Source organism: Bombyx mori, chromosome 21, assembly GCF_030269925.1.
Source record: "Bombyx mori chromosome 21, ASM3026992v2".
Lineage (NCBI taxonomy): Eukaryota > Metazoa > Arthropoda > Insecta > Lepidoptera > Bombycidae > Bombyx > Bombyx mori.
The window spans coordinates 7793093-7820697 of NC_085127.1; the positions used below are offsets into that span (position 1 = coordinate 7793093).

Below are 27605 nucleotides of genomic sequence, written 5' to 3' on the forward strand. Positions count from 1 at the left end.
CAGGGGCAGAGACAAGCCGCTGCTTACCGTTGTCCCAGAACAATTACGCCCACACCCAGAATTCCAGATGCCTTGAAGAAATCGGACCGGGCAACGAAATAAAAGAATCAGTGTATTTTTTTACGCCCTAACTCTTCTAAAAGAATTATAGTTGAAATGATCACAGCTTTAAGCTTAAGATACTTTAGTTAAAAAAAAAACCAAAATCAATGACCGAGTTACACTGGTCAAATATATCACTTTATATAATTGTAAATACCACGAAAATCGTGAGAACTGTTACGAAATAATTGGCGGTAAAAATAAATGGATACAAAATTATCCACGATTAGCATAACAATAAGTTGTACAATATAACTGTGAATATAAATAGCTCAATAAAATGTAATGGTCAATACAAGGTCAACAGCTATGAGCAATTTATCTTCACAGTTTTGCTTACATTTGTCGAAAACAAAAAAAAAACGGTATTTTTATCTAATTAAAAATAAATTACAGACTCTATTGTTTTTTTTCTTTGAATAAATAACTCTTCGTTTTTTTCGTTCCTAATCAATAAACCAATGCTTTACAAACTATGTATTCTGCACTAATCAATCAAAGTGAGACAATCATTATACAAATGACACTTCGACCACATGTCTGAAGGTTCGTAATGGTTTTCTCGTAGTAATATCTACAGTCTCTTGTTATCGGTAACAAATGTGCCGTGACCTTTTTCGCAAATCAACGCAATAAAAAAAAAAAAAAAACGAAAGTATGCAGTGTCTTGTAAATTATTAAAGTTTATATTTTTACATTATTTTTCTACGTAAATGTACTTTAGAATAGCTTTAAAATACGAATTAGTTTTTGATTGAGTCCATTATTTATATATAGCTTTTGAAATTATTGTATTTGCGGCAGGCAGCGGCTTGGCTCTGCCCCTGACATTGCTGAAGTCCATGGGCGACGGTAACCGCTCACTATCAGGTGGGCTGTACGCTCGTCTGTCCACAAGGGCAATAAAAAAATAATTGTGTTTTAACTGACACAGGTAAGTAGGTATTTTTAAATCCAAAATAAGTCTCTGTTGTTGTGAATTGCAAGTGATTCGGTTACCTCGTGACTCAATTGAAAAATGATGGTCACGAAAAAAAAAAAAGAACCGACACGAAGTTCAAAAAATGATCACGTTGTCATAAAATATTGAGTGATTGATAATAATGTAAATATTGTTTAAGCAAACTACGTATTAAGAAAGTATATTTTGATTACACGTTTAATTTGGTTCTGCTTTTATTGCTATTTGAAAGAAAAATATTCAAGGAAAATCATCCGCATAACTTATTATTTGGTTTATAAAATATATATATAAATTGTACAATACATTTTGTTATTTTATATAATAATATATTATCTAACTTGTCCCTGTACTCCCTTCCATACTAAAGTGCATGACTGATTTACAGCTAAAATATGCTCCGACTAACAAGACTTGAAGTTGAACTTACAAATTCACCATCAAACCAAATTTAAATTATTACTGCTCGCGATTATTATTATACGTTGTTCGTTCATCCTGTAAGTTGTTACTAAATATAATGGCGTTCTATATATGCAGCGCCTTAGAATACAAAGAGAGTATATGATCTTGGATTCAGTCAAGTCCCTTTATTTGATTTGACAAAAATTTTAATCTGCGTTTATTCAATAGCGACAGTATGTTCTATCTCTAATTCAACATATTTTACAAACAGATGAATACGCGTTCATTTAATACTAAGATATGCTGGCATCACTCTCAATATCCCAATTCAATCTAACATAGATCTATCAGTATTACCCGCACCGATTTGATTGATAGTTGCAAGGTTTCGGTTCACGACCTTTAAATTTCATCAAGGTCCTTTTTTTGTAAAATTCAGCTCACATATTCGTTTCCGAATACTGTCTCGACGAGGTCGGATGCTTGGATAGATAAGCGAGTGCGTGTTATTACTGGATTCAATTATTTTCCGGGTGCTACAACCCTAAAACGCGGTGTAGTGATGGGAAGTCCAATGGGTAAACCACAAAAACATCCCTATTCTGGTAAGATCCAATGTAAGTGTGACCTAAAAACAAAATTTAAAAAAAATATAAAATAACATATCAGATCTATAAATTAATAACGTCGTGTTTTAAATTTTTTATAAAGTTAAGAAGTCGTCGTGGCCTAAAGTATAAGACGTCCGGTGCTTTCGTATTGAGCGATGCACCGGTGTTCGAATCCCCGGGGGTTACCAATTTTTCTAATGAAATACGTACTTTTTGTTGTTCACGATTGACTTCCACGGTGAAGGAATAACATCGTGTAATAAAAATGAAGACCGCAAAATTTGCGTAATTACTGGTGGTAGGACCTCTTGTGAGTACACACGGGTAGGTACCACCTCCCTGCCTATTTCTGCCGTGAAGCAGTAATGCGTTTCGGTTTGAACGGTGGGGCAGCCGTTGTTACTATACTTGGGACCTTCGAACTTATATCTCAAGGTGGGTGGCGCATTTACGTTGTAGATGTCTATGGGCTTCAGTAACCACTTAACACCAGGTGGGTTATGAGTTCGTCAGCCCATCTAAGCAATAAAAAAATCTAATCAAACCTTCTAATCAAATCATAAATTGGATTCCTACTAATAGTTATTTGACGCCAGACTCAGGGGACCGTGGGTTTTGTTATGATCGATTGCTACTTGCGCTATCTGAAATGTATGAACTGATCAGTTTTTTTTCTTTCTTTTTTTTTCCTACCTAAGCTGAGAGCCTTGAGAGGCTATTTCAGCGTAACCTTAACTAGTAGGTGAGCTGACGGGGTTCAGACCTGACGACGTTGCTAACACGAACCCTAGCAAGAGCCGTGCTTCGCAAAATCTACCACCGGATCGGAAACGCGACCCACTGAGAAGATCCGGCGAGAAACTCAGTGGCCTGTGTCTGAGGGTTTGATCGGTGGTGACTTGAGGTTTGACTACACAAAATCATGTCGACTAGAAAATTTCAACAATATAGTATTCTCGGTACTAACGCTTTGTGAATGATTTCATGACTCGTCTACGACAAATCACAGTGAAACATCTGTGAAAACAGTAGTAGCATTGAAACGCTGAGAAAACTCAGGGTTTGAACGTTTTCCGCCACTTGGCCAGTCTTTGACAGAACGTTGACGCGCGATGTCGCATGCACCGTAAATCGCCTACGGTATCTGTTAACTTATTTTTAAAAAATATATATACAACAAAAATGTGATATTTGAATTTTGGAACGGAACAAATGTGACTTATAGGTACAAATGTGATTCGTGGTAGCTCTGTGATTATTTTCTGTTTTAATGTTTGGAAAAAGTTGTACTGTAAATTTTTGAATTAGAACGTTCAAAAGTTTTGGGCTATTTGTCACGTAAGTTGGAAATTTCTTGAATATGATTTATTTTATCGATTTCTCTTACAAATAAAGTTTACTAATTATTTAAAACATTCTGATGGTTATTAGAAAAATAGTGTCATTTTCAGCTATTCGTTAAAAAACAGCACAGTTGAACAAACAATGTAACTTATTAAGTGTGTTTTATTTATCTATTTCATTATGATTTATTTTTAATACTCTCAACGCGAAGGAACATTTAAATATTATTGTTTTTAGTTGATTTTTTGTAGAACATATTACAAGTAAGGCAAAGTGAATAATAGGTATCTATACATGAAAATAAATCAAACTTTATGCAATAAATAACTTTGGAGCCATGGAGGCTTTGCCCTTAAGACGTCATTCAAACCAGAAATTGTTTCAGGCCCCGTGTCTGAATGGCCGTGAATACCAACTTTTTCATTTACCAATCTTGACGATATGTCTATCCCAAACGTTATGGAATTTGTAATTAATAAACTGTCAAATTAGTTAATGTATTAGTTAAAAAAAATTGATGTCTATGTATTTTTTTAAGGGATTTTATGACCTGGTAACTAAGACCTTTAAGTCATATCTTATTTTAATTTATATTCTTATTTTTATGAAAAATTATAATATAGAGTGAAATGAAATGAAATGAAATGAAGATGATTAATTTGAGATGAAATTAAATGAAATGAGATGAGATTATATGGGATGAAATATAATCTCAGTAAAATGGTGGTCATTTATTGAGATTTTTTCAGTGGACTTTTTGGAAGATCCCGAGAAGTACCGTTATTACACATTTAAATCTGAAGAAACACTAAATAAACAAAATACAACAAATCACACAACTTCACTCCTCGCGTTCCCGCCAAAAAGTTCCATTTCTATGTATTATAATCATCTAACGCCTTAAAAAAATTAATTAATTAATATTTAATTTTCTTATTTATATTATATATATATTATAATATTAGTATAACTAGTGGTCCCGCAGTAGTCGAAATTCGACTATAATTAATTGAAATTATAAGTTCGTACACTATTATGATTCTATTTTCAAAGACTATTATACTTCTATAATCACAAATTTCGCCAAGACTACACTATAGAAAAATATTAATAAAGACAAACAATATTTAATCTATTCTCAATTTGACCACAGACGCCAAGAACAAAAGTTTGAAAATAAATAAATAGTATGCATGCGTGTGTGCGACAAATATATGATATATAGTGTGTGTAATGTTTTTTTTATTGATTTAATGTATTTTTTAGGCATAATTTATAAAAATATTAACATTGTGCACTTCGTCTTTATATTCTCTATAAGTGTGGAAAATTTCATACTCCTCCGTCCGCGCAATTTTCGTAAAAAGGGATACAACGTTTTTCCTTCACGTATTAATATATTTTATAGATACAGTTTCTGGGTTAGAGACAACTGTAGGGGGTCAAAAATAACATATATTGCATATTCATTTGCACAGAATTCGTATTATTACAACTGAGAACTGATATTAACAAAAATTGAAATCTCACGGTAAATTTAACCGCCAAGTAAGAAAATGAAGATTCACATAATTGCTTGACGTCATCGCGTAAGACGAAAGTGCACGGGGGAGATAGCAAGACTCCCCATTCGATTAAAATATTTATTTCATACGTGAGCTTATTTTACTTACACAAATGGTAGTATACATAAAATAATCCGAAATATTTCTGGCATACACTTCTCTCTACGGTATTATCTAAGTGGTACGATGGGTCTTTCTTCAAACGACATTGGCGGAGATTCCTCTCGAGTCCCCGATAAGTTTTTTTTTTATTGCCATTATAGGTAGATGAGCATACGGCCCACCTGATGGTGAGTGGTTACCGTCGCCCATGGACTGCAGCAATGCCAGGGGCAGAGCCAAGCCGCTGCCTACCGCTAGTGATGGTGACCACTCCCCTTAGGTAAACTGTATACTCGTTTGCCTTTTAATGAACTAAAAAAACAAGAACCATTACATATGAAACAATGCTTCCTGTATTAGAATACTTACCCCTCCTGGCTGAGCCTTTGCTCATCCACCTGTTCTGTTAAAACTGAAAAGGCCCAGTAATTCTACAATGATAAAAAAGTATTAGAATTGAACTCTAATATGAAAAACATACTCAAATTTAAAAGATGCTCAAGCCTTTTGACGCTTATAGTGAAAGCCAAGGCTCTTGATCGGTAAGTACTAAGTAAAAAAGGGTGCGTGTACTTATGTACGCGTGTAAGAAGTTATACTTTATTTTTATTAAATTTATTTCTTTTTTTTATTTAAATTTTAATCAATTTGAAAAAAAATCGATTAAACAACATCCTCAAACACGCATATTGGACATCCCTTTTCTTGACATCGTATAAATTCGGTAATTCTCGGTACGGTTCGGAAAGTTCACCTGCGGCTATATTCAGACTCGCCAAGTTACGTCGGTCGTATTGTAATGAGCGATTTAGTGGGCAACTTCATTCTGTTAATTTTGTGTCCCGGTGCGCGCGCATCGTAAAATTTCACTCTCATCAATTTTTCATAACGCGCCTAAAGAAGTATAACTTCAAAAATAAAAAGATAGTAACTATCTGAAATAATCTTAAATTTTAACATGCAAAGAGTCTCATTAATTTTTAATGTAATAACTGCTTCGAAAAGAGGGCTGCTGATTACAGCAGCTGAAAATAGAACGGAATAATTGCATATTAATGCAATTGTTCCATTCTGTTTTATATTAATTTAAGCTTCGATAAAAGAATGGTATTAAGAAAAAGGTCAATTTTGTGATTCATCCTACTTGATTATGACGAAGGTCATTAAACTTTGATGAACCCTATATTTTATAAAACTTGTTTGGTTTTAATACCGTCTGTGGTTTATTTGTAAAAAATATACAGAATTCGAACATTAAATTAAGATAAACTAAGGTTGCTTTTGTTGGCAATTTACTTAATTGTTAAGTCATGAGTTTTTTTTTGCAATAAACAAAACATTCCTGATTAATGGTTATAATTTTTTTTTTGGTTTATTTAGATATTTATTTTAGTCTTTAAAAAATAAGATTATATTTAATTTATTGATCAAAAGTGACGTTATTTGAAATGTTACTGATGCTTGTGTTTTAATAAAGAAATAAAGCTCACAGGTTAGAAATTGTTGAACATGTCATCAGTAGCGTTGTACATATTTATGCACAACTTAACGTGTGAAAAATATTGAAGCTACTATTACGCTTTAATCTAGCGATTTTTATCGTCTGTGTATTATTTCCATCGCTTCGAAATCTTTAGTATTTGTGATCATAGACAACTAAGGTGGATACCAATTATATGTTTTATTTATTTATTGCTTAGATGGGTGGACGAGCTCACAGCCCACCTGGTGTTAAGTGGTTACTGGAGCCCATGGACATCTACAACGTAAATGCGCCACCCACCTTGAGATATAAGTTCTAAGATCTCAGTATAGTTACAACGGCTACTCCACCCTTCAAACCGAAACGCATTACTGCTTCACGGCAGAAATAGGCAGGGCGGTGGTACCTACCCGCGCGGACTCACAAGAGGTCCTACCACCAGTAAACTTTGTATATTGTATATTGTGTGAGTGTAACCTTAAGAGTACTTTTAATTATATCTACTACCTACTCGCAAAATTTTTAGAAAGTACTACATATAAGGTAGTGAACGAACAAAGTTGCCGATTTGAGTCCCGCAGTCAGATACTGACTTTAAAGTTGTACATATTATTATTGTAATCTACAAGTCTGGAAAAACATCTTTGTGCTTTAAGAAGCTTATAAAATCATCATTCTCATGCCCTTCTCCCTGGGATCAGTGCAACATGTTGTCTCTTTCCATACTCATCTATCACATACGATTTCTTGGCTCACTCCCCTCTTACACATATCGTATTTCACACAATCCATCCATTAATTTAAAAAAATAAGAAACTTATAAAACATGTTGAAAAATTAACAGTCTAAATAGATAAACTTATTGCCGCATTAATTATTAAAGTATGTTCATCTCGCAGTGTCAAAATTGTTGCTATTCCAAAATATTTATTTATGAATTAAGGACGTCTCACGATACTCATAACCGAGTTTTTTTTATTAATCAATGGCAGCTTATTTGGCAGTGAAAAAACATTTTTAGGACATTCATCTCCTCAATTTAAAGTTGCCATCTAAAGCAAAAGTCGAGATTAGGTATAGGGTTCATAGAACGAAAAACTTATTTTTTACGTTCAAATAATTAGATTATCATGTTTTACCTGTTTAATGTCATCAGTTGTATCAGATGACTAAACAACAAAATATAGCCAGAACTGTAATAAAATGAAAAAAGATATTATTAACTTTAACACGGATTTATAATTTTTGCGTGATTTGCAACAGGGCAGATAACTTATAATATGTAATAGTAAAAACAGTGCAACTTTACAAGTACAAATTAAAAATAATCAGAAGTATATATACTAAACGACGTTATTGACAATTGTATTCCATTTATTCGCTACACGGGTAATAATATTAAGCTTCGAATACTTGGGAGCGTTCATTCATTTTCTTGGAATCAGTCAAAGGATGTGGATTACTGTGTAAATGTCGGCGAGAATCAACAAGACGAGATTTCTAGCGTTTCTTCATACGTGTTTCCTGCTCTCTTGAACTCTTTTAGATACATTCAATATCGCAGTCTTGTTGTAGTTGACTTTACTATTGTAGAGCGTAAGACTAAATTTTCGACTCGGTATTTAATCATATTTTACTAATGACTAGCGACCCGCCCTCGCTTCGCTTCGGAAACATTAAAACACACATGAAACAAAAAAAAAAAAAAAAAGTAGCCTATGTTCATCAGGGACAATGTCGGCTTCTAATGGAAAAAGAATTTTTCAAATCGGTCCAGTAGTTTCGGAGCCTATTCGAAACAAACAAACAAACAAATCTTTCCTCTTTATAATATTAAGTATAGATATAGATGACAGATACGCGGTAAGCACAGTCAGATGTCAAGAACTTATGGGTTTTTGTTATGCCAGGTCCAAAGATGAGCCAGTGTCTGTTGTAAAATGCCTTCTTTCGGTCTCTCTCTCTCTCTTTCAGACCACAGATATCCACTGCTGGACCTAGGTGTCTCGCAAGCCTTGACACAATGACCGGCCTTGCGCTGCCTGTATCCGCGTCTATTTTAAACACAAACAATTTAATAATTAAATTACATGCTATTCATGTATACGCTACTTTCATTTTATTTAATCCTGTAGTTAATTAAAGGAAGATTTGAGTTGCTAGAGCAATTAATGGATCTTATTTGGGCCGGGCGCCGAATATTCGCACGAGATCCCCGCGATGAGTGGAGTCTGGCGGAGAGAAAATATGTGAGTGGTTACGGCAGTCCCACATACCCCGTGCTCCCCCCTCCCTCCAGGCGTGGATACGGCGGACGGTCAAAAAAATGGGGGAGATTACCGCGGCTAGCACTGCTAATGATACTTTGGCCCTTTAGATAATTTAGCATTATTTTTTTACGTGGTACAATTACGCACCTTGTATTAAGCTATTGTTGGAGCTCATAAAGATAAAAACGTGAATGTTGTAACCCATCTTGATTATGAGCTCATAGTCTTAATTGTTTATAATATTATAAAAGTAAAGTATCCCCCCTCATTTATCACAAAATCTCCAAAAATATTCGTCTGATTGACTGAGACATTAAGATTGGCACTGATTTTATTTTTATTATGTGAAAGCGGATCTTACGTCAATCTTATATACCTACAGCACATATACATATGTAGTACACATATCAAAAATTGCCGGTGTAATGTATTGAACTGTTTGTTTAAAGATCCGATTACCGAAATCCGAAATTCTTGATACTGAAAATAAATTGCTATTCATAAATATTTAATAACGGTACGTCTAGTACTGTACAGGGGTGTTTCAGGGGTGAATCGAAAAGCGTGATTATTTCGTTGTGGAAAAGAAAGGCCGATTGTTGTTCACTAGTAATTATGCAAATTTATAAATATCGTCAACTTGGTTTTTTTTAATTGAACGAATCCTAGTGGAAGTCATTTGAGTTAAGAGAACATGAGTCAAGTGCGTATTTTATTAGGAAAATGAGTATCATCTTGCGGGATTTGAACCATTTGCGGAAGCCTAGTCGCTTTAGTGGGGTAGAACTTATGGCTTATTTTCATTGTAGTTCTCTTTCGACTGTAATCGCTTGGCACTGGGATGACCGTCTGTTTTTTTTGCAAACTACGTCTTAATTCTCTCACACTGATATTGATCTGAGTAACATAGTTGCACACTCTGAATTAGATGTAGCCACCGTCGGGTCATCGTGGCCCGATGGTGGCATTCCTTAGGGAGGCACGGATCGGGCCTCAGAGTTGTTATCTCTATCCGAACTTGAGCTGTACCTAACTGGCAGGGCTGATTTGTATGCTGTATAGATGATATGGTATTTATTTATATATGAACAAATATACTTATGAATGGAGATATGATAATGACGAAAATGGGAATGATGATAATTAGGTGATGGCGTCATTTCCTGTATAGTTCACGGGGATCGGACTTTCACTCGCAGGCTTCCACTTCCGCATTCTTTTTGCTTATCCTCTTTCATCCATTTACATTCATGCTTTTTTTTTATTTCGATACTACTTTTGCTACAGGGCGGGATCGATGGAGACAGTTGGTTGACGAAATCGGACGGAGTCACGATCCTCAGCAGTGAGGAACCGATCGAAGAGAGAGACTACTTTTGCACTTGCTTCCTCTTTAACTGGTTACATCTCTACCCTGATATGACTCTAATGGAGTTTGTTGATGAAAGCATGTTAAATACCGATTGCTGTACTGTTTTATTATCAAACTTGGCATTTCTATTTTTGATCTGATGACAATACAATGATGCAACGTTATCGATCTGTTGTCATTATAAACTTGAAGGATTGATGAGAGAATTCATGCTAGAAAATCTAATTCCAAAGTGCTTTCACAAAATATTTCATTCTGTTTTTAAGCTATAATTATTTTTGTATTGTACAACAAACCCACTCGTCAATGTAAAGTAATTTTATCATTGTAATACAAACAACAAAAGTGAGAGGTCCATTTCAAAAAGATTAGTTTAATAAAATTTTGTACTCCATAAACGTTGCTTTGTTTATTTCAACTCAATTAAAGGTGTATTCCCTTTCCTTAAGCCGATTTCCTCAATTATTTCAGATTATATTATTCACTAATTTATTAATTGGAGAACATTCTTTGTTAATTCATCTCTCTCATAACGAAGTCTAAAATGTTTCATAATCAATGTACTTTTAGAATAATGATTTACACATTTGCGAAATTTGTTAGACTTTCAAGTAATTAATTATTTGTATTAACGATTTGAAAGTAAACAGCTAAACTATTTGAATTTGTTTAAAATTTCAAATAAACTAAGAATACCTACTAATTATTATCACAGAGTCCAATTTCTGAAAAAAATATTTAAAAATAACTAATGATTTCTGAAACAAACAGAAAATTTTAACCGAATATTTAATTGCTTCAAATATTGATTAGCCTTTCTTTAGTAACTTTGAAACTTTTTAGTAAATTTAAACTTTTTAATTAAAGTTTCAATAATTTGTTTTCGATGTGTACCTACATCAAACATTTTTATTTAAAAATTTTAAAACAGAAACAAAATTAATTGCGTGTAAACCCACATCTATACGTCTATACATATCTACTAATATACATCTATACATATCTATAATATGTTGGTAATTACTGTGTTGAATATGCGGCACGTGTCTCTCCTCAAAGAGGGTAATCAACGTAATTACTCTTCATAATAACGCGGAAAATCCAAATAAAATAGGTTTTGTTAACGAATCGCGTATAAATAAATAAATAACAATGACATTTATTCACACCGTTTCTTTGTTGGATATTATAATGTAATTGAGAGAAAAAAAGGGTTTTAATTGCTTGTCATGTCACTAGTGTAATAGTGCTACTTTACTAAGTATTCTGTAGTATCATTAATGTAAACAAAGAAGTAGAATTTACTTATATTTAAATGCATACTTTTTTTTGTTACAAATTACATTAATATTTGGGTTGGGAACATTCGTCATTTTTTTATTTGTATAGATAAGTAGATAAGTTTATCCCCAAATCGATGGATTCCAGGTGCTTACCGGAGCTTAATATCATAAATTGACATGTCCTACCCGTTAAAACGAAAACTGTTTCACAGCAAAAATGGTGACACTTTATCAATTTATTTCCAATAACGTTATTGCGAGGCGTCCTTCAAAGAAATAATTCAATGTAATGACATAGATATACATCTTATAGCTGCAACGAAGACAAAACATAGCATAAGCCTAATTTGAAGAGGAAATTATCTCGCGTTAATTTATTTGAGACTTCAAAATAAACAGGAAATTGATTCTCACCTGAACTGACAATAGCGTCTGGAGTGAGCGCATCAAATATCTTAATTTTAAACTAAATAGATTTACGAGTAAAAGTACTTTATTCTAAGTTTCTCTCCTACTTCTTGATGGCTTTTCCTGCTATACTTAGAAAGAAGTTCACGATTATATGGTATAATGTGTTTTGGCTTGCAGTCAGCTGCTTATCTGTCATCAACCAACGTGTTATATGAAATGGGAGGTATTTACTAATGGGAATAATCAGGGAAAGTATTCCTTAGCTCTTAATCGTTAGTTAAACTCACTGCCGCCTTCCAGACTAACATGAGGCTAAGGTTTATCTCATTTAGGATGTATGACTACTGTCAAATTTCTTCTTAGTCGTTTGCAATCTTGGCAGAGTGATTGTAGTCATCAGTTCTGGTGGTGGTACGCTTCACAGGATGTCGTCATTCCTCGCGTACCACGGTCTTTCTGGTGCACTCGTTGACGGGGTCGTTTAGAGCTGCCTTTGTTTCAAATCAAATCAAATGAAAAAAAATTTATTCAACATAAATGAAAGTACATACTTGTTGAACGTCAAAAGAACTACCGCCAATTCACAAGAACCAGCCTCCGTCCTGAGAAGAATTGGCAAGAAACTCAGCGGGCATGTCTTTTTTTTTTATATTATATAAATTTTTTTTATTATAAGTTTTTTGTTAAATATTATTTTTTTAGTGAGTATTATAACATAACAATTATTACAATATTGAAATGCCCGGAGCGAGCAACTCATTCCCACTTTGTGCAATCTTCTAGATAATCATTGACTTTATAGTAAGCTTTATTGCACAGATGTTCTTTAATAGTTTTCTTAAACCTATGTATATGTAGGTTCTGAACATCTTGTGGGATTTTGTTGTACAGGCGCACAGACAAACACCCGAATGAATTTCGTATCTTATGTAACCTACTCATCGGCACAACAAGCTTGTGTTTGTTCCTAGTATTTCTATTTTAGTCGATCCATCGTAAAGTCAAATGCGAAAGCGTAAATGCTTCGCGGCAGGATTTCATTTATTTGTCATTATTTATAGTCCAATTTAAATAGTTCATTTATTATTAGAATTTCTCAAAAAAAAATTGTACATTTCGGCAGGATTTGATCTCAACACAAAAAATGATGTTAGAATCTTTTGGGCCAACTTCGGCAAGAAACAGTTTTAAAGTTCAATTTGGTGACAATTTATTCATTTGTTTTTAAACATTAAAAATAATTCGATTATTTATCGAGATTTACTTTGAGGCTTGGATGTTCATTTGACATAGGTTTGACTTTGACAATAAAAGTATTCTAGGTACTAGATGAATAATAAAGTTTTAATAGTAGCATAAATGGCGTAAGTGGACCAATCTCGAGAACCGTAACAGCAATGAACGACTAAAGTTTGTTTTTGGTCTAAATGTCAGCTTAAGCCGAAAACAATGATAGTTTTTGAAGGAAAATTCAGGAAATTATCGTTTTTTTTTTTAAATTTAAATATGGTGACGATCACACAGACTGAAAACTGGTGCCCATGGATATCAGCAATACCAATGACAGAGTTGAAACGCTAAAAATATATTTCGCGAAATTGTAACTTAAACCGCTGGTAGTTAGGACTCGCGTGTTCCCTTGAGCCTGTTGATCTTGTGCGTCACATGTGACGTAATATGTACTTTACAACGGCTTAGTCATACTACATAGCTAACAGCTACAAAGCTAATAGCTAAAAAGTTTGACTTCATACGGTATTTATAATGCCAATTTTATATCATTGACCAGTTCTGTGTTTGTCAAAAAATTGTCGTGCTCTAAACTCGCACGGGTTCCTCGACAGTATTACTGCTTGAATTCCGATTCCAGGTAAGACAACGAATATAATAATATGTACTGTAGTTATATAATTGAGACGTCGTATCGGTAGGCAGCGGCTTGGCTCTGCCCCTGGCCTTGCTGAAGTCCATGGGCGACGGTAACCACTCACCATCAGGTGGGCCGTATGCTCGTCTGCCTACAAAGGCAATAAAAAAATAAAAAAAAACTTCAACCTCATATCTAAAAGGGGGTGACGGCATTCACAATGTGATGATACCTATTCGATCCGGCAATCACTCAACCAAATGAACTGTGATCTCTTTCACTCATTAATGCAGTCAATAAAAAAAGAACCCTTCCAGTCTTTCGTGGCCACGAAAAGAGAAATAAGGTTGCGTACTAAGTCTCACTGAGCCCTATTTCAATAATATCATATTTTATCTCTGAGGCATTTCAAAAAACTTATGTTACTTACAGATCGGAACGCTTCATTTTTCCCAGTGAAGCCTCAGTCTTCTGTCGATTGACATTTTCCCGTATTGCTCAATATTTATTTGTTATAAATCGACATGGGCTAGTGATCGACGCAAGCCGATCCCTGTGTTATTGTTTGGTTTTGTTCGCTTTCATTTTAGATGAACGATTGCGCTGATTGGAAATGAAGCTATGCTCTCGGAAAGCGAATCGGATGTGGGCGAATTAATATCGTTAGTAATGTTGTTCGAATTTCCTAATTTATGTAGGATTGGTAAGAACGGAACGTATGAAAAGGGTGTGGAACGGAGTGTTAAGATGTGAGTGAGAGACAATGGAATTAACAACTCAACGGACAGAGAATTGGAAGATGGCGAGGACGGTTTAAAAATAAGCAAGACGTAATAGAAGTGTTAATTATTAATTATTATTATAATTGAAGATTTTTGAAGAGTGGAAGTTTTATTTTATGCGCTGCGATCCCTATTCTACATTTATGTATTTCTTATTAATGGTACCGCTTATAGGATTCGGGTTTCCGTCATAATATGGTTGAACTTCAGACTATCAGTATTTAAAAATGTTCGCGTACTCTAACTTCATTAATCCATATCTCAGACGGTAGCCAATATCAATCATAAAAATAAATTCAAAAGTCGTCACGTTGAAAAATCAATTTAAAACTGATTCATCGTTGTCTTTCACAAAGCAATTTACTAGCCAAGAAACTCATCTTATTCCGTAATTGTGAGTATCTCATAAGGGCGTCGGTCGGTACATTGGCACTGGTCGGCCTCAGTCATCGGGGCAAAGATCTTTAACCTTAAGATGAAACGCCTTTTTTTGAAATAAAAGGGATAAAGCCAAATTATTGTTAAATCAAGAAAAAATTTAAATCTATCGAAAGGCAAAAATTTCTGTAAGCACGTACTTATTGGACATTGGAATTTTATATACTATTTCAATCTTTGAACTTCTTTTTTTTAGTTTCGGTGTTTTTGAAGCAACTAATTTCGCTTTGATGCTCCCAGTGAAAAGCATAGCACAGTTGTACTTGTTTTCAGAGTTAGCTTCGATACGCCCACTTCTGGAATTACTGTCTAAAGGTTACGGCTGAGGTCAGAAATTTCTTTGCGATAAGGTTATTCCTTGTTCCTTGTCCCTACTCTAGTAGTAAACTCGTTCCTACTTTAGTAGTAAATTTATTCTTACTTTAGTTGTAATCTTGTTCCGATTCTAGTAGTAATTTTGTTAAAAAAAACCAGCCACCACACAATAAATATTAAAAGGCTACATTGATTTGTAGAAGGAATAATTAACATACATATTGTTTAATTGAAGTTCATTTTAGTATTTAATAAGTTAATTTAACAATTTAATTAATGTTAGTACAATTATTATAAGTTTAATAAATTTAGTTAAATATTTATTATTAGTTATTAAATAGTTTATGTAGTAATTAAGCCAAACTTTGAAAAATATTATTGAATAAAAAGATTTTTTTATGTGGCTTGTCAATCATTTTATAAGTGTGAGCTGATAGGATATGTTACTAAGTATTGATTGGAGTTCTTAGTTATGACAACATAAATGGCGCAACCCTTTAGACTAGTTTGGCTCTGTTGTTTTATAATGACGGATATCTGTCGTATTAGATGGCAACCGATGCCTTACATCGCTAGGACAATGCCATTCAGTAGGCTGTAATTGGCATAATGCCAATAATACCAAATTTAAAAAATACACCTAACCACTATAGAAATTAGGTAGCAAAATAGGTGGGAATTGTGACAGCTGCTAACAACAACAAAAAAACAAAATTAACTTTAATTTAAATATCATTGTACACAGGTACAAATAAATAGCCTGAAAGGTACAACGTTCCAAGAAAACAGTTGAAAAAAAAAACCCGGTCAAGCAATGCAAAACTGAAGCCAAATTATTGCCAAGGAAATAAAACTTTAATAATATAAATGAGATTTTCCTTTTGTACTGGTCCAACCTTCTAAAAAGTTTAATTTATATAGACAGGTTACTTAGATTTTTCTTCGCGCAAAAAAGGGTTGTTCCATTTAGTTTTCACAGGAAAATAAAATCAATTTGAATAAATGAAAATAGAGTCCAGATATAACTAAATAATATAATGAGATTTCTTCATTCGCTCTATGTAATTTAGTTTATGTTGAAATAGCAACAAATAGTATATTGCTATAACTTGGTCAGACACGCATTGAGAAATAAGGCGATCTTACGATTGTGTGTTCAACAAAGCCCGCGGTTCCTCCCGCGTTCTTCACGACGTAAGTTCCCTTAGAAGAAAATATCCGAACGGTAATTTGATAAAGCGGCGCGCCACGATAACCCTCTTGTCGTGACTGCCGCTCATTATTTATCCCATAGATAATACACATCCGACACAGGCGACAGGGCAGCGCAAAGCCGCCTTCGCCCAAAACATGTCTAGTGAGTGCATTTGGGCTCTTCAAGCTCCATTCTCATTGAACTCGTTAATTATGACGAGAGGTCGACGTGCGAACTAGCCCATAGACACAACACACTGAGTTTCTCAGCGGATCTTTTCAGTGGGTTGTTGTTGTTTGCAGCTGTCACAGTTCTCACCTATTCTGCTACCTAATTTATTTAATGGTTGGGTTTATTTTTAATTTGGTATCATTGGCATTATGCCAATTATAGCTTTCTGGATAGTATTGTCCTAGCGATGTAAGGCATCGGTTGCCATCTAATACGACAGTTATCAGTCATTATAAAAAAACAGAGTCGAAACTTGTCTAAAAGGTTGCGCCATTTATATTGTCATGACAAAGGGCTCCAATCAATGCTTAATAACATATCCTATCAGCTCACACTTATCAAATGATTAACAAACAAACATAAAAAAATCTTTCTATTCAATAATTGATTTCAAAGTTCGCGATTCGAATACGGCGGTAGATTCAGCGTAGCACTGCTCTTGCTAGTACCAGACTTAGAAATTTATCCCAGTTTGAACTCTGTGAGCTTATCTTGCGATCCGTGAGCTGCTGGATTTGCTTTCTAGACTGCCAGCTATTACGCAGGAAAATGTTAACGCGTTAGTAGCGTCTGAATTTTTTTTACCTGTATTCTGGGCTGTATACGCCGCATGTATTGGGGATGCCACGATTAACAACGTAGGCGACCCTTCAAGTACGCCCTACCACCAGTAATTACGCAGATTATAATTTTTGTGATTTGATTTTTTTATACGACGTTAATCCTTCGCCGTGGAATCATTCGAAAATTTGCGAAGTACTTATTTCATTAGAAAAAATTGTACAGGCCTGTGGGATTCGAACAGCAACACAGTCACATCGCTATATACCAGGGGTTCCCAAACTTATTTTGTCTAGTACCCACTTTGAAAATAAATTATTTTTTAACTCCCCCATTTTATCACCTACTTAGAGACCACTATTTATAGCGAGAGCTCAGTCGGTATCTAAGAGTCCTCCTAGATAAAAATACAAATCGCCTCTCAAGCTTCTGCACAGTGCCCCCAATTTTTTTCTGGGTCTTTTACCGCCCACCTTTAGGCCTACAGCGCCCATAAGGGGGCGTTATCGCCCACTTTGGGAAAGGTTGCTGTATACGAATGCACCGGGCGCTTTATCTTCTAAGCAACGACGAATTTATAAAAGTTACCAATGAATAGCGCCTTAAATAATCTGTGACTTGCTAACTTACCCACGTTTTTCGCTTCATTTGAGTGTTCTGTTGACAATTGTTTACTTTTTTTTATTGCTCGTGTAGGCAGACGAGCACACGCAAACCTGACGGTGAGTGGTTACCGTCGCTAATGGACGTCAGTAATGCCAAGGGCAGAGCTAAGCCGCTGCCTACCATTAAATACTCTCCACAAACCTCGTTCTAAACGCGGGCTTTTGTTTTTCGCTTGGGAAATTGAGTTACTAAATACAGCATTATAATAGACATTTTGGTGACCTATTAAACCTTTATCAGGTGTATTCACAGCTGACTGATCACTTACAGCGACTTTTTAAATAATTACGTTAAAATGATAATTATGTTTAAATGAAAATGAGAACAAAATCGTTTTTGATTTCTATTTCAATAGTTTTCAATAATAAAAGACCGTTTTAATATTAATTAGTTAATTTAGATAGAAAAAAAATTGTTACATTTATTTTTTATTTATTTCGATTCGTAGTAGGTGATATTTATCACGTTTTTTTTTAGTAATCATACTCCTTGACCCTCTTTCGATTACATCCAAAACTTCTTAATCGAAAACTTATTTAGAAGTGTCAAAATCAATCTTCGATGAAAATTTTCAACGAATACTTGTTGTAGTCCTCAGTGTGATAAAAGTTTAGATTAAACTTGTTCGCTGAAGTATTTCGATCCCTTGAGGCCAAGCCTTTTGAGCCTAAACAATGCTGACTCATTTTGCTTGTATGATGAAAAGTATGCGATCAAAAACAAAAATTAATATCGTTTTTAATTTTTAACGGTAAATATCGTAGGCGTACATGAATATTAATAATTGAATTAGTTGTTTACTCTTATTTTATGATTCCCTAGTTGATAAATATTATAATATAGTCGTACTAGCTGACCCGGCAAACGTTGTTTTGCCATATTTATGATTCCTAGGAAATTTCTAGTGTAGAAAAAAAAAACTAACTTATTGTTAGTATGTAAGAATGTGGTAAAAGAGTGAAAGAGGAATGTAGCGCTATGAACGACGAGGGAATATAAAAATAACAAAACCTCATTTAACAATATAACAAAAAAAAAATGTCCAAAAACTAAAAAGCAAATGCTAGGGGTGGACAACCCTTATTACCTAGGGGTATAAAAAAGAGATAGTAGCCGATTCTCAGACCTATAAAACATGCATATAAAGTTTCATAAAAATCGGTCAAACCGTTTCAGAGGAGTATGGTAACTAACATTGTGACACGAGAATTTTATAAATAAGATATAAATATGTCTAATTGTTTGTTATCTATTTGCTATTTATTAGCTATTGTTTGTTAAGATTAGATTTAACTTTGAACTCGGGCCTCGAGGTAGGTGGGCTTAGTATTTATCTACCTTGCGATACCTAGAGGCTCCTATAGTACTTTAGAATCAAGACCGTGTGCTACTCAGTTCAGCTATGCCAAAAACAGTTTGTCTCATCATCGAAGTAACTCATCATCTCAGCCTGTCCATTGTCCACTGCTGAACATAGGCCTCTCCAAGTGATCTCCAGTGCGGCCGGTCCGTTGCCACCTGCATCCAACGTGACCCAGCGGTTCTTACCAGGTCGTCGGTCCATCTCGTAGGTGGCCGTCCCACACTGCGCTTGCCAGTACGTGGTCTCCACTCGAGGATCTTTCCGCCCCATCGGCCGTCCGATCTTCGCGCTATGTGGCCTGCCCACTGCCACTTCAGCGTGCTAATCCTACGGGCTATGTCAGTAACTTTGGTTCTTCTACGGATCTCCTCATTTCTGATTCGGTCCCGTAGAGAAATACCAAGCACAGTAACTCACTCGAGCTAAAAAATTCTAGAGCTTTTTTTTAATTTCATCGTTGCTATGTGCATTTTCCCGGTATTTTAACTATTATATTTACAGCTCAAGGTTAATACTTGATTAATTTGTCAAAATTTTACACGCATTATATAGCTTCGAACAACGACGATTTATGAAGTTTTCTTGATACATTCCAACAATGAGTGATTTTCTGAACTGATTGGACTTGTAATAAAAAAATACCATATTTTAGAATATTAAAAAAAAAAACGTCCAAAATTTATAGAGGTATAATAATGACAGTTAATTCCGTGAGTAATTTTTTTATGGCAAAACATCAAATTGTCTTAATTCCTTTTAAGCTTCGATTGTAATGGCAGTCATTATGATTACGACGTGAAATCTCCAACTATACATTCCGGGGAACAATTCAATTTACAACAATATAAAACTTGTTTTGCTTATAATCGAAAATGAATTCTTAAAAGTTAAGGTCAAAATTATTTACAACAACATTTGGAAATCCCAGATTTGTTAAAATTTTTTTTTTTTTCAATTTTTTATTAACAAAAAGTCAAATCAAAATAACTTAACATAACTCAACCCACACAGTAGAACAGATCTTCCAACGCGCTTGAAGGAGGCACAGTCCCCAAGATACTGGCTACGTTGCCTCGTTGGACAGCCAGACTCACTCTCTGTGCAAAGTACCAGCCAGCCTTAGCATCATGTGTAACCTCCTTCAAGCGTTTGGAGATTTCTGTTAAAAATTTTTTTGCTTCAGGGCCCCAAGGGCCCATCGTCTCAACCGCGAAAGGCAAAAAAGAATAAGAAGACGCTTTACTCAAATAAATCCCAGATTATATTTGAGTAAAGCGTATATGTCGGCGTTACGCCAGGGTTTTCACTCATAAGATCTATTACAATGAAAATATAATACAATTCCATAAAACGTTAACATTAATTACTTATAACAAAAAGCCACGTCTTAGTTTTTACACAATTAGCCATTTTGTGATGGTTATAGTAACTACAATTTATTTTATACAAGCAGATGTAATTACTGCGAAAGAATTCACAAAATATGGCTTAATATTCACAATACATATTTGAGTGATTTTTACATGACTCTGACACTAATTAATTTATTTATTTTATTATTATTATTATTCCAGAATAGTAATATAATAGATGGCGCCAATAACATGATTTGCATAACAATTGCAATATTTAATGAAATTATTAACGTTAATTATAATTTATTATGAATATTTATACTTTATTAATATTTGATTATTTTAACAATCATTTGTGTTTGAAACTAATAATAAATAAATAATAACTGTTCATGACGATGGTGAAGAAGAAACCACGCATGACAGAATTTTGATCGTTTTATTTAACTACTTTTAAAATACATTATTTTACAAAATATGTTGACGCGTGTCACGCTGCTGGTCGACGAACATGAATCCCAGGCCGCGGGCGCATCCTCCTCCCGCTGCCTTACCCCGTCCCCTCTCTCGCCCTGAACGTCGTGAACAATAACATAGAATAAGCTAAACTATACATAATTTTTTTTTTTTTTTTTTTTTTTTTTTTTTTTTTTTTTTTTTTTTTTTTTTTTTTTTTTTTTTTTATGATTGATAGTTTACTGGTGGCCCGAAGGCCTTTCCAGTTTCACCAGGACAGGTGGGCGAGCAAAGGCTCAGCCAAGAGGGGTGGGATTTGCTAACAACTGCCCGAGTGCCTCCGAAGGAGACCTAACAACTCAAGAGCAATTGTTTCGCGAATGAATCTACTACCGGATCGGAATCGCGACCCGCTGAGAAGATCCGGCGAGAAACTCAGCGGGCTGATGCATGGGTTAGGTTGCACGTCGACCTCTTTGTCGAGTTCGACGAGTACGGTTACCGGGGTCCCTAAGCCTGCCCCTAGTATTAGAGCTGAAGGCATCTAATGCAAAGGTTATTGGATCTGATGGATCCGTAAGGACACTATAAATAATGTTAATTATTGTCAATAGTAGCGTTTGCGCCAATACATACATTTAATATTATTATTTATGTAGCGAAAATATCCTCGCGTAAGAGTTGTGACGTTTTCAAGTTTTATAAAATCTAGTGTGGAATTAGTATGCGATTTTAATGTGGATTGGTTTACTTATTTGACGAGGACAGGGTGTCGCCATGCTTTCCTTTAAGTTATATCGTGTGTTCCCCCCGTAATCAAGGTCTATCCGCTATGACTTATATTCAACCCGGTACAGATATGTCCCGAAGCAAGCATGCTCAGATCAGCATCCAGTCCCCGGGAATTGGGCAAATCGCTTCCAAGATTCGCCCTAAGTTTGGCCAAATGTTTGACAAGCTACCCTTGCTATCCTCCCAGCGCGAGCTCTCAAAATATGGCCTTGCGCGCTCGATTTTACTCGTAGTTAACAGATGTGTAATTTTTCTTACAAAAAATTCTATTTAATAGCTCCAGAAGTTAGTCTCTAGTTCTTGTACTTATTATTTACAATAGCTCATAAAAATCGCAACCTAAATGCTTCTGGACAGATTGAATTGACAGATTGACAGATTGAATCGAATCGTGGTCTACAATACACTCTAACGCTAGTTGCTATTCTTTTTGGTACGAAACTTGCATTCAATTAAGTTTATACTGTTTATGCAAATGCGGTTAGAGATTAAACTTTTGTTGACAAAAAACATAATTTTCAGTGTCAGCCCAAACAATACTGTCGATTTGAATCCTTTAATATTGTATGTTTAATATATATACACGTGCTATGTTCTGTACAGTCTTCATTTAATTATGAAATGCTCTATTGTTTTATTATTCATTGTATTAGAATAATGAAAATCTCATTTAAATAACAGTTATTTTTTTTGTTGCCTTTGTAGGCAGTCCAGCACCACCTTATGGTGAATGTTTACCGTCTCTAATTGACGTCAGTGCCAGGGAAACAGTCAAGTCACGTTTCAAGAACAACATGTCACAGCACTTGGTAAGCACCGTGGATGGGAGTTTATTGCATATCGGGATGGAATATGGCAAAAAATTCTCTAGAGACACACTGCCAATGAACTTTGTATGGATTGTGTGATAGTAAAAAGAATTTGGCGGGATCGTCTCGAACAACTCCTCAGAAGATGAAGGCATGTAATGTAAATCCTCCTCCTTGCGTCGTATTCCTTCCTCATTGCTGAGGGTCGTGACCACCATTTTGTATCACCTTCGCACGCACGCTCTTTCTCCACGTATTCTTGTCTTTGGCGATGTGGAATACATTGTGCAAAGTGGAATCAAGAGCGGTGCGGATCTGGTCGGACCAACGTATTGGGCTGCGCCCCCGAGGTATTTTCCCATCTATCTTACCAGTCACGATGAGCTTCTCGAGATTGCCAATGCTTCCTGTAATGAAAATCACATACATAGAATTAAAAAAGTGAAACTACTTAAACTAAAACTTGTGTTGTTGGAAGATGTTTAGAGTTTAACCGCATCTGAATCTGACAAACCATATGTTTAAGATTAGAGGCATGCTTAAAGCGCACGAGTATCAGTATCATCCTATGTCTGCCCTGAAGCAATTACGTTCACCGATTCCAAGGGTAGAACAGCCACATAAAATTACCTAAAGCAATTGACCGACACCGAGTGGATTGAAAGTGAACTTCCTCTCAAATCAGTTGTCAAGAGTACTCGACGCGTTACCTCTGAAGAACCAGCCATTATTTTTTATTAAGCAAGCAATCAAATATCAAATTTTCTTTATTGAATTTAATCCAATATTTATTTCAGCAGTTTCAGTAATTTTTAACGTTTACTTATTACATTTTTGTATATTTATAAACCTTTTAAACTTTTTCGGTATGAGCCGAATAATAATTCTTAGAATTTCGGTAATTGTAAAGTCAAATAATCGTGTATTAGGAAGATTTTCATTGAAAATTTTCACTTCCTTTTTGCTCAGAGTTCAAAAAATAAATAAATAAACGCCAAATAATAAAAACTAATAATTAATAATGATAATCACCAGAATCGACTCATAAGTATCGAAGATTAACAGATTACGATAGATTCTTCTAATTTAACAAGTTTTAACCGTGATTTTCACATTTCTGGAGTTCACGATACTTTAGCGCCGTTGCAAGCGCCAGTATCACTAATTAATAGTAGTATACATATAACCATAGCGCTTGCAATAGTCATAAACCGATAAATAATAGTGTTTATAATATACTTAATACTATACTGTAATATACTTATAATAGCCGTGACAGTTTAAAGCAATCCAATAGTTTTATAGATATCACACACAGGTAAGAAAGCGGTTCAAGATTGTCATAACATTATTATTGAGTGTACTTTACTTTAGTTGTTATGATACACGTGATTTTTTCAATGACTCAATAGAGGACATCTGTTTCTTTAACGACACCACAGTTCCGTATGCTCAAGTAAACATTAATGCTTACGTCAGGCGTCAGCGTGAAAATCTGCTGGCCACAAATTGCCATGAAAATAGATTTGTTTTGATCGATAAATTAATAGTTTTAATTTTACCAAACTTTTATGATGTATTAATTAATTAATGTGTCAATTTAGTATTGAAATGTGAAAAGGAATAAAAAAGTAAAAGTTTACACAGAAGTTCATGCAAAAATTTGTTGAATCTTTAAATATATCTTACATTCAATGGAAATGCTAATGTTCAACTGCCTTTAAAAAGATAAAAATATTTTATTGAAAATATGATAATCTACATAAATTTTCCATCGGTACGTATAACACGTCCATTTCATGGAAATAAGATTGACGATGATTCGAATTATTTATATTTCGACGTTGTGGAAACTGTGAAAAAAATTGTATTTGAAAAAAAAAATATATATAGAGAGAGAGTATTCTTTATTGTACAACAAAAAACAAATAAACAGTGCGATACATTAAATACAAAAAAGTACAATTGGCGGTCTTATCGCTAAAAGCGATCTCTTTCAGACAACCATCAGGTGGACAAGAATCATTTGGAAACGAACTACGAAATATACCCAACGAAATATACCCATATGTTTTAGTGTGGCTAACGTTCGATGTTGTGTATTTGAAATCCAATTTTTTTGCATTAAATTACTCATTCTTTGCCGTTTAATTATTCACAGAAGTTTTTGTAAATATATTATCACAAAATACTCAAAATAGCAGGATATCGTAATAATGGTTGAAGGAAATTTCAAACCTTCAAACCCTTAGGAACTCAAAAAAAATTGTTTATTATTACAAGATTTTCCATTTCTCTTTAACTTCTACTTTTCTACCTCTGTCATCTATTTACGATCAGGGTACTTTGCTTCATCCCCACTATCTGGAGCCAACAGAATGATCCACCGTGTATTTTATTCAGACTATTTTTTTGTTGGCAAAACCCGTGTAGTGCTGATAAGAAAATCTGTCAACGGTGTTTCTTGAGTCTTATAAAGTATTTTTCTTCAAATGGGGATTAAATGAAATCCTTCAGCAGCAGACCCTACCTAAATCCTTGATATTGCTGTCTTTAACATATTATACTCGTTTGCAATCAATCGAGAGCATTAAATCTGTTAATAGCTATGTCAATATTACCGTAAGGTGGTTTTAGTAGTATCACTACCAAAATAGGAACGCTGGCATTATGCCACGGTGCTGAGAAATCGTAATCACGCACAAATAATGGCTTGTGGCCAAATCATTTCAAGATTAGATAGATTTGAGTAGGCGCATAAAATCTGTGGATTGGCCAAAATATTTAGCATTTATGTTGAACATTTGGCTTTCTGATGGATTGAGTGAAGGCCCTATTAGGACTTCAAATTTCAAATCATTATATCCACATGCTTCTTTCACTAACTGTAAATTCATCCACTAATGAAGGTTCATTAACGAATTATCTAGAAACAAAATAAGTACGCACAGGATTCATAACTATTCTTGATTAAAATGAATCATTAACATGCACATATTTTATATTATTTCGTTCACATCTTCATGTTAGGTGCCGTTTATTAAATAAATGATACAATTGTTTTGCATTTAATAATTATGTAACTTTTTACTTACTCCCCGTTTCAGTGTGACCGTAATTACAGATAAGTTCTGCAACGATGTTTGACTAATGGCTAGTCTCTGAAAGGCGACTACCGCAGAGACCACAGTCGAAAGTTGTATATTACGTTCGTTCAGAAATCCAAAGCGGCAGTATTTATCTCGTTGAAAAACTTTACTTTTAAATGATCGTTTTTTTTATTATTTTAAATCTCAAATTAGATTGAATCTGTATGCATAGATTTTATTTAAAAAGAGAATGCTTAGAAAATGTATCTTCTACTATCCGCAATCACCTATTCCACTATGAATAAATATTAGACTGTTGCATCTAAACTTAACGTTAGATTAGTTGGTGATAGCCCAGTGCCCACTTTGTGATTCTACATGCGTTCAGCTTTGAATCGTGTAACACTCGTTGTACGATATGACTAGGGCCTCATGTCTTCAGGTACCTTAACGGAGGTAGGTACGTTTTCATCTCTATGAGCTCTAGTAAGCCTACTAATATTATTATAATAACTTTTCGTAAGCAATAAACTTTTCATGTATAATAACATCTAGTTGAGTTACTTGAGTTAAGTGAAACGTAATCTATTCAACAAAGCAAATATATATCCGATGCTTAATTAATCCTGACCCATCGCAAGTTGAATATTAACTAACTAACTTTGATTAGTTAAGAACGTGATCTGCGGGGAACGAAAAAAAAATTGACAAAGGAAAGAAAGTTTGAAGCTGTGAGTTAAGGAGATTCAGCTTTTTAAACGCATTAAGAAAGATACCTCAATATATAATAGGATTTCTATAGAATCTTATCACAAAATATACACATAGACGTTCGATGAAAATAAAATTAAAATCCGAAATAAATTTACCTTTGAATTTATACTACTACTAATCTGGAGTCAGTCGAAATTGCCTATGTAATATTTTAATCCTATTTTTTAGTTATAGCAGAAAAATAAACTTAAAAGTGTATTAACAATTTATTTTTTCTCTACCTAATCGTTGGTAGTCTAACGGGCGATTCCAACTACGCGGGGACTGGTAGGTGACGTCATAGGGTTCAACTTGGAAGTATTTGCTAACACTAGCCTTAGCAATAGTAACGGTAGCTGAATCCACTACCGGATGGAAATCGCGACCCACTGAGAAGATCCGGCCAATAACTCAGTGTGTTGTATCTATGTACGTCGGCTTGGTTGCACGCCAAACTCTACGTCGCATTCGACGAATTTGTCGAGAACAGTGACTGGTGCTTGGAGAGCTTAAAAGCACCGAGAGTGAATCAGGAAGATCCGATAAGATGGCATTAGGGCGACAGCGGGTATGCGTTGGCTACATCATTTGGTCTATGACTATGTATAGCTATGCATTTTGTTTTTTTATTTAGGGTAAACGGGCTCACAGTTCAACTCATGTTAAAAGGTTACCGGACCACATAGAGATTGGTCTCTTGTCTCGAAGTAAAAGTCGTGAATTCTGTCACCCACTTCGAGAGCTGATGTCGAAGTCTTTATGATTATATAGAGCTGTCTAACTTTACAAAAATCGTTTCTTTTTCTCCACAACCTTGTTCTTTCACCGTAAAAATCAATCGTGAACAGATATCAGGTAAGTATTTTATTTGATTTATCCAATGCCTGCCAGCGGTATTCGAATCCCGATACAGGCGTATCGCTTGATGCGAGTACATCAAGAAGTCTTATCTTTTATACAACAATGACTTCGAAAAGGAATAAGTAAGCTTGCACGGTGAACCATTCTCGCTCACGACTCGGTC

General features: G+C 34.6%; 1 protein-coding gene across 1 annotated transcript in view; it reads left to right on the forward strand.

Moving 5' to 3' along the window:
* The first annotated feature begins 3191 nt into the window (after positions 1–3191).
* Positions 3192–27605, forward strand: part of NGR-A21 (neuropeptide receptor A21) — a 117854-nt gene continuing 93440 nt past the window's right edge. The window contains 1 exon segment of the mRNA NM_001134247.1: positions 3192–3417. The gene's annotated coding sequence lies outside the window, so the exon portion shown is untranslated.